The sequence below is a fragment of the Gracilinanus agilis genome, chromosome 6 (assembly GCF_016433145.1).
Source record: "Gracilinanus agilis isolate LMUSP501 chromosome 6, AgileGrace, whole genome shotgun sequence".
NCBI lineage: Eukaryota > Metazoa > Chordata > Mammalia > Didelphimorphia > Didelphidae > Gracilinanus > Gracilinanus agilis.
The window spans coordinates 226,096,590-226,104,530 of record NC_058135.1 but is presented as its reverse complement, the minus strand read 5'-3'; positions in this window follow the sequence as shown (position 1 = coordinate 226,104,530).

Below are 7,941 nucleotides of genomic sequence, written 5' to 3'. Positions count from 1 at the left end.
GAGGTGACTATTGAATTACACCCATAGGTGAGCCCCACTAGCAAAGGATCTTTCTGACCTTTCAGGGCCTCTCCTTAATGTCCAGGCTTCAGTTTGCTCAACAAAGATTAGGGTGACTGAGCTGAAGGTAGAGCTTCCTCTGAACTCAGAGCCCTTTACCCTCCCGCCTTGGAGGGGAGTTAGGGATGTGGGACTCTGATCGGCTGCCTGGGACTCCTTGGCCAAGTCAGCTGGGAGTGGGGCCACAGCCCAGGGAGACAGGAGACAAATGGAACTTTCTCTGGTTCAAGAACCAGTTTCTGATCCCCATTCTTCTTGGAGACTGAAGCCTCCTCTAGAAATACATCCGTGTGTGGTTCTGCCGCCCTACTGTCTCATCGTTCATGCCCTGGTCAGCTTTTCCTCCACTGCAGGCTAGTGTCACGGAAAGAGCCTTGGTTTTGGAGTCAGAAGTCATGGGTGGCAGCTAGAATTGGAATCAGGAAGAACTGGGTTCAAATCCCACTTCAGACATTGACTTACCTATACTGACTGGAGGCGAGTCCCTTACTGTCTTTGGACCTAATTTTATTCATCGATAAAGTGAGGGTTAAATGGGTTTGATGACCTCCAAGGTCCCTTCCAATACTAAATCTATGATGCTACAAATTCTAATGATTGTTATATATGTGACCCTGGATAAGTCACTTAACCCCAATTTCCTCATCTGTAAAATGGGTTTAATGATACTTGCCCTCACAACTTCAGGATTATTGTAAAGAAAATACTTTATAAACCTTGCAACACTGGAGAAATAGAACAGCTATTATTATTGTTATTGTTATTATTGCTATTGTTATTATTATTATTACTCAAGGTTCTATAGCTATTAAGTGTCAGGGTTGGGATTTGAACTCTGGTCTTCTGATTCTAAATCCAGGACTGTTTCTCCAATACTATGGCTTTTTCTCCTTTGTACTGGCTCTAACTTTCCAATGTTCTTCCTAGAAGTAGAATGACATCATAGATGATATTTCTTTATTAAGATTTATTAAATCATTAAAATTAAGATTTATTCAGATTAAGATGATGTTTCTTTATTAAGATTCTTTTATTAAGCCAGGGATTAAGCTAGGTGACTCAGCGGATTGAAAGCCAGGTCTAGAGACGGGAGGTTCTGGGTTCAAATCTAATCTCAGACACTTTCTAGCTATGTGTCCCTGGGCAAATCACTTAACCCCAATTGCCTAGCCTTTACTGAGCAGAAGCTTTGGAACCAATTCACAGTATTGGTTCTAAGATGAAAGACGAGGGTTTAAAAACATTTTTTTTTTTTTGCTAAGCCCTCCAAGTCTCTTATCTCACTGGATTCTCACAGCAGCTCTTATGAAGTCGGCACTATCGTTTTATTATCTCCATTCTACAGATGAGGAAATAAGCCAAGAGAGGTTGTGACCTGTTGGATCATTGGAGTCGGAAGGGACCTCTGAAGTCTAGTTCAAATACACATTTTACTGATGAGGAAACTAGAAGCCTCCAGAGGTCAGTTGTCACATAGAAAGCAAATAGTTGAGTCTGAATTTGAACCTCTGTTGTCTTGACCCCAAATCCAGCACTCATTCTACTCATTGCACTGTTCTGCCTTCCCATTCTCTTGATCAGGGTCACAGCTAATAAATACCGAAGGCCAAATAGCCCCAGATTTTTCTGTTTCTTAATTTTAAGTGATTTGGGAGCTTTAGGCAGCTGGAGCAAGTTCCTTCTGGAAAAGTCCCACCATGTCAGGGTTGGACAAAAGGCCATCAGTCTCAGCCTGGATAGTTTAGGGGGTGCCTGGACAGTTTGGGGGGTGCCTGGATAGTTTGGGGGGTTGGTGGTCAGGCAGAAGGAGTAGGAAGATACTATGGCAGAGTCTAGCCTACGTTCAACATGGGACCTCGAAAACATAGGATGCTCAATAAACAATCATAGCCATGTCCCCTAGGGAGCTCCTGGTGTGGCAGGAGTAGAAAGTCTCTGAAGTAGGACATTTTGACATGAAATGGGAGCACTCTCGGATAGACAATTGAGCTGGCCTTCTTCTAGGTTGGCTATTTTTCCTTATTCAACTTCAATGTTCTCCCATTATTCTTCCAGGCATTTTACCCTCTAACCTCTCCTTCATGGGCAGCCTCAGGGGGTACATACAGCATGCCCTAGCCCTCCTATGCAGAGACTCAGACCCCATGGTACTTCCATCAGCCTTTCCTTCTCTCCATCTCCAAGCTTGCTAACTCAAGCTATAACTTTAGTCCTTTATTCCCCCTGTAGGGACAGCAGGTGGCAAAACGGACAGAACACCAGCCTCAGACACTTACTAGCTATGTGACCCTGGGCAAGTCACTACACCCAGTTTGCCTCAGTTTCCTCATTTATAAAATAAACTGGAGAAAGAAATGGCAAACTATACCAGTATCTCTGCCAAGAAGACTCCAAATGAAATCACAAAGAGTTGGACACAACTGAAAAACAACTGAATGACTATCCTTTACACCCTGCTAGAGGTATTGGATGCCAGAACTGAAAGCACCCTAAGAGACTAGCTAGTCCAACCCTCCTATTTTACATTTGGGGAAACTGGCCCCTCAAAGTGGAAAGGACTTAAGATCATATGATGAATCAATGGGAGAACTAGGACCAGGACCCCAGTCTCCCCGTTCATTGTTAGGTATTCTTCCCATTGGACCCACAGTCACTCTGTTTTGGTTTTACTGGACCCACAACAGAACCACTCTGTTCTGGGATAGAGATCGCTATGTCACAAACTCCTGCCAGCTGATGACTTTGCTCAAACCATTCCTCTGTTGGGAATGCCCCCTACTAGAGGAATGCCTCTCTGCCAACCAGTGGCCTTCACTTTTTTCAAGATCTGGATTAAAAATACTTCCTCCAAGAAAGCTCCTTTAACTAATCCAACCCACCTTGGCCCAGCCCCTCCTTACTTACATTTCATGACCTTGTGTCCATTTGAATTTGAGCCATGTCCTCTGTTCCCCTTTCCTACCCTTCCTTGATGATTGCTTCTCCTGGACAGTTATTTCAGGTAAAACCCCAACCTTGATTCATTCCCATCAGTCTCATTATCAAGCCAACTCTGCCCTGGTTCTTAGCTGGGGAGATGGGGCAGATGTCAGGCTACTTCCCTCGACACCTTTCTTGAGACTTTTACCTCTTTAGAGTGTCGGCTCTTCTTGAGGGCAAGGACTATCTTTGTTGTTCATAACTGTATCCCTCAAACTTAGCCAAGTGTTTGGCGAGCCAACAAGCATTTATTAACAAATCCAGGTACAGTAAGTGCTTGATAAAAGTGTTTTCATGCATTTTCTCAGCCTGCCTAGCATCCCATTTCAGGCTCATCTCCTGGCTCCTTCCTCCTTGTGCTTAAATCACCAGAGCCATCCTCCCACCCCCCCATCCAAATCGGAGACTCTCGATGTAGAAGGACTCCCAAAGCATTTGGTCCAAACTCCTCATTTTGCTGATGAGGAAACTAAGAGGGGTGGATGGGGGAAAGCTTGCTCACGGTCCCATGGGTAGTTAGTGGCAGAGCTGGAAATTGAATTCTGGTCTTTTTGCCCCCAAATTCATTGTACTTTGCAGGTAACCATAGATTTGCAAATTGAGTCTGATTCCCAGTAACATGTTTAAAAAACCTTCTTTAAAAACTCTCCAGCTCCTATCAAACTACTCAGTCTCACTATTGGGGTGATGAGTCCTCTCTTTTCCCCTAGAACCCTCTTCTTAGACTGTGAGATCTCTGAGGGCAGAGTCTGGGCCTGTTTTTCCTCTCTCTTCCCCAGACTATGAGCTCCAGGAAGGTAGGACCCTGATTGCTCCTCTGCACCCCCAGACCATGAGCCCCCTGCTCTTTTGTCTTCTCCCTATATTCTGATCTCCCTGAAGGCAGAGCCAGGAGCTGTTCCTCTCTTCCCAGCACGAGCATCCTGCATTGTAGGGATGGACACACAGGGTTTGGGGAGCAGGGGACTCAGTAAATCCTCTTCGGTTGTCAGTTGTCATTGAAATGAAATACTTCCAATCGATGAGGTCCTAGGTTATGTTTTCCATTGCGGGGAAGTGAGTCTCTTTGGGAGAGGAATTGTGGACTTAGTCAAGCCCAAATGTGTCACCGTCCAGTCAACAGCCCTGGGCTATAGTAAATAATACACTTATGTCTCTGAGAGCCATCTTTATTGACCACAGAAGACATTTCCTCACCTGTCAGGCAGGCGGGGAAAGCACACTCTGGCTCCAGGCCTGCAGCTACTGTATGAGTCAATAAAGGGACTCTTATCTGATCTCATTCACCTACAAGATTGAAGTGGAGTTTAGGGGAAGTCCAGCAGGCTCCTTAACCAGCTCCTTCTCTCAACCGTGGAAAGGGCAGAACTTAGAAGGCCCAAAAGAGCTTACTTGGTGGTAACAATGCCTCAGAGCAACGGGATGATGGCCTGTGCTAAGTCCTGTAAAGCCCACCAGCCCTCAGAGAAGCTGTGACACCTGGCCAGCCCAGGACAAAAAGCACCGGGATCTGGCAATCAGAAGGCCAGAGTTCAAGTCCGAGCTGTTCCAGCTCCCTCCCTGGACCTCAGTTTTCCCACCTGCTAATCCCCAACAAGGGGGTTAGCCTAGAGCAGTGGTGGCTCCCAAACTTTTTTTGCCTACCGCCCCCTTTCCAGAAAAAATATTACTTAGTGCCCTGGAAATTAATTTTTAAAAAATTTTAATATCAATTAATAGGAAAGATAAATGCACCTGTGGCCATTACCGCTCCCTAGATCGCTGCAACACCCACCAGGGGGCGGTAGTGCCCACTTTGGGAATCACTGGCCTAGAGGATCTCTAAGGTCTTTTTCTCATCCTGACTTCTAGAGGCACATGGCTGAAAGCAAAGACATACAGCATCATGGCAGAGGACACTGAGCCCAAGCCCCTCATTTTATAGGTGAAAGAAATAAAAACCCAAAGAGAAGAAATAAAAGGACTGGAAGTGCCCTTGAATGGCATCTCTTCCAACCTTTATCCCAATCCAGGATCCCTAGGACAGTCTCCTGGCAAGCAGTCATCCAGCTTCTGCTTGACTCTTCCAGGGAAGGGAAATCTCTAAGCTCTTCTCACCACTCCCACCCCCCAATCCCAGCCCACATCAGGGACACATCAGATCTCTCATTTATCTTCTCTTTCATCAGTTGAGATTGCATGAATTGAGTTCTCCTGGTAGTGTAAGAGCACCTTGTCATTCAAGGTCAGCCTCCTGGGAATCAGTTTTGACTTCTCTCTCTTATTCCTTTGACATATTTTGTTGACTTGATGGCAGCCCATTTCCTACCAGGAACTAGGAATTGACAGGCTCTTGTCCAGCAAACCTATATCTGAGCTAAAGGCTCCTACACCTCCAATCCCCTCCATATTCTCTGTGATCCAGTAACACTGGCTTTCTTGATATTCCTTGAACCAGACACTCCATCACCGGACCCCGGGCATTTGGTCTGGCTGTCTTTTGTGCCCAGAATACTCTCCCTCTTCGTTTCCTTCTCCCAGCTTCCTTCGAATCTCAGCGAAAGTCCTACCTTCTACAAGAAATTTCTCCTGATCCCCTTTAAGTCTAGTGCTTCCCTCTGAAACCATCTTCAAATTATCCTGCCTATATTCTGTTTGTACATAGTCATCTGCATGTCTCCCCCATTAGACAGTGAGCTCCTCAAGGACAGACTGTCTCTTGTCTCTTTCTATCTCTAGCCCTGGCAAACAGTAAGTGTTTAATAAATGACAAACTGACCGACTAATCCCAGTGTCTGGATAATGTCAGGAGTTTCTTGATTGAATACTGAGGCACTAGTCTATAGGACACTTGACTTGAAGTCAGAATATCTGAGTTCAAATTTCACCACACACATTTATTAGCTATTAGACCTTGGGCAATCATTGACTCTTTACATCCTTTTCCTCATCTCAGTGGCCTTTAAGGTCCCTTCCCCTTCTCAATCTCTGATTCTAGATGAATGGTGCTTCCATATTTCAGTGGTCAGTGATATCCTCAGTGTCCACCCCACCCCCCAAGGCAGATCCTAATCTCTCTCTGACCTGGTAGGAGGCATTTGTGAGTAGCTGTGGCACTGTGCAGCCCACCTGGAGAGGATTCTCTCGTAGCTGAGCTCAGCTAGGTTCTCGGACATCAGTATCATTAGACAACAGATGTGCATGCTACTGCGTAATAGATGTACTCAAAGGGTAGTACGCCTTCATAGGAAGGGGACTGGGTTTGGACTCAGATCACTGTGCTGCTACTACTACCTGTGCGACCCTGAGAAAGTGACTTCTGTCTGGGATTGTCTCTCAGCTCTAACCCTTTGATCCTGTCTGGCTTGGGAGGACTCCTCCGGGCTGGAACTACAGTACAAAGCTTTGGATGATGAGGCATCACACAGAAGAAGCTTAGAGGCCGTTGGGAAGAGTTCTGGACCCGTAGCCAGGGCAAATCCAACTTGAGACACTTACTATCTGTGTGTGACCCTATTCAAGTCACAGCTTCTGCTCGTGCCTCAGTTTCATCATTTGGATGATAGAAAGAATGGCATCTAATAAAATGGGATAATATTTGTACCTTAAAGTGTTTAATAATAATAATAATAATAAATGCTAGCTATTGCTAATATTGCTGGAGAAGGGAATAGCAAACCACTACAGTGTCTTTGCCAAGAAAACTCCATGGGAACATGAAGAAATGACTGACCAAGTACTATTTTAGGCTGTGATTAGGTATTGGAGGGGCAGCTAGATCGTGCAGTGAACAGAATTCCAGGTCTGGAGTCAAGAAGAACCAAGTTCAGATCTGGTCTCTGATACTTCCTAGCTATGGAACCCTGAGCACATCACTTAACCCTATTTGCCTTAGTTTCCTCAAATGAGCTGGAGAAGGAAATGGCAAACCACTCCCGTATCTTTGCCAAGAAAAATCTCCAATGAGGTCTAGAAGAGTCAGACACAACTGAGAAGGCATTGGAAGAGGGACATTAGTAGACAAATTAATAAAAATAATACTGTTTAAAAACTGTAAAGACAAACCACTTTGAAAGCAATGGCCGACCATTATTTCTGAGGAATCGTATGTTATAAATGTTATATAATGTATAATACTATAACTGTAGTGTTAATAACAAGTTGTAACATTATAAAATTATTATTATGTAACATGTAAATGTCATAAATGACTCGAAGTGTAGATAAAGACTTTTTTTTGGAAGATTCTTTAAACTATGCATGCTTGTAATTGGTTTTGTTTTCTTGCCTTCTCAATGTGGGGATGGAGGGAGGGAAAAAGGGAAGGAAGTAAAAGGTGAATCTGAAAATAAAATAAAAATTAAAAAGAATATAAATAAATAATAAAAATGTAGATTTTATTGAACTTCAAAAGATGAGAAAAGAATAAGATGATTATAATAAGAGGGAGAGGAACTTGACCTGTGATTTCAGTGGTACAGGAAACTCCTGGGTGAGGAAATTCCTTCTACTAATTCAAATGGCCACTTTCACTGCAGTTTATTGTCTTAGAAAGTTGTCTGGGCATGAATAAATCAAGTGACATGCCCAAGGTCAAACAGTCATTATGTGACTGAAGTGGAGCTTGAATCCTGAGTTTTCAGGTTTAAAGGCCAGCTCTCTCCAATAAACTTATCTCTCTCAGTGATGATAGTGATAACATAGTTACATTTTACATAGCAATTTGCAAAGCATTTTTCTGCTATTCATTTACTTTTGTAGCTATGTTCTTAACCTGGAGTGTCCTCAGAAAGGAGAGAGTGAGTTTGGTGCCAAAGAAAAATTCAGGCAAAGTACTAAGAGAAAATCAAAGAGGAAAAGATCATTTTCATCAAGGAAGAATTGGGTCAGAGGGGAGAGAGGCTGATGGGGAAGAAAAGAGTA